Source organism: Myotis davidii, unplaced genomic scaffold (assembly GCF_000327345.1).
Source record: "Myotis davidii unplaced genomic scaffold, ASM32734v1 scaffold290, whole genome shotgun sequence".
Taxonomy (NCBI): Eukaryota; Metazoa; Chordata; class Mammalia; order Chiroptera; family Vespertilionidae; genus Myotis; species Myotis davidii.
This window is the reverse complement of record NW_006285049.1, coordinates 1,200,884-1,201,885: the sequence shown is the minus strand read 5'-3', so window position 1 is coordinate 1,201,885 and position 1,002 is coordinate 1,200,884.

Sequence of the window (1,002 nt, the reverse complement as noted above, 5' to 3'; positions counted from 1 at the left end):
TTTTTTCCCTCCCCCGCCTCCCAGGCGCAGCCTGTGTGCTGCAGCATTACTCTCTGGATTGCACACCTGCTGTCTCCCACCAGCCTGTGGCCACTCCTGGGAAGCCCAACTTCCTTCTTGGGGTGGAGGTGGGGGTGGGGCGAGCTTGGTGTTGAAAGGGTATCATTTCTTTCTTTCTTTTTTTAATATATTTTATTGATTTTTTACAGAGAGGAAGGGAGAGGGATAGAGAGTTAGAGAAACATCGATGAGAGAAACATCGATCAGCTGCCCCCTGCACACTCCCCACTGGGGATGTGCCCGCAACCCAGGTACATGCCCTTGACCGGAATCGAACCCGGGACCCCTCAGTCCACAGGCCGACACTCTATCCACTGAGCAAAACCGGTTTCGGCGATCATCATAATAATTAAAAGTGAATTCACAGTTTGGCCAGAGGAAGGCAGATGGTCTGACTCCCTCCCTGGACACCACTGAAAACAATGGTCCTGGGAAGAGCACTCAGTGTAGCCAGCTTGGGAACTGGGCTGGTTTATAACACCTCCAAATGCTCATGTGCTAGAGAAGTCTTGCCATAATTCATGAGCGCCTGATCTGGGTCCCACCATGCCGACCCCTGTGAAAGGGTCATTTGACTGCCAAAGCAGTCGCGACCCCAGGTTGAGAACCGCTGTCCTAGTTCATAGGTCAACGCTCAACCACTGAGCCACGCCTGCCGAGCCAAGTACTTATTTTGTACAACTGTTGTCAAAGGTAAGTGTGATATCCCTATCACTCTATTAAGAAACAGTTGGTGCTCATTAAATTGAAGCCATCATAATAATCATCCAAGTACTTATTTTGTACAACTGTTGTCAAAGGTGAGTGTGATATCCCTATCACTCTATTTTTTTTATTTTTATTTTTTTTTCCTATCACTCTATTAAGAAACAGTTGGTGCTCATTAAATTAAAGCCATCATAATAATCATCATAATAATTAAAAGTGAATTCAGTTTGGCCA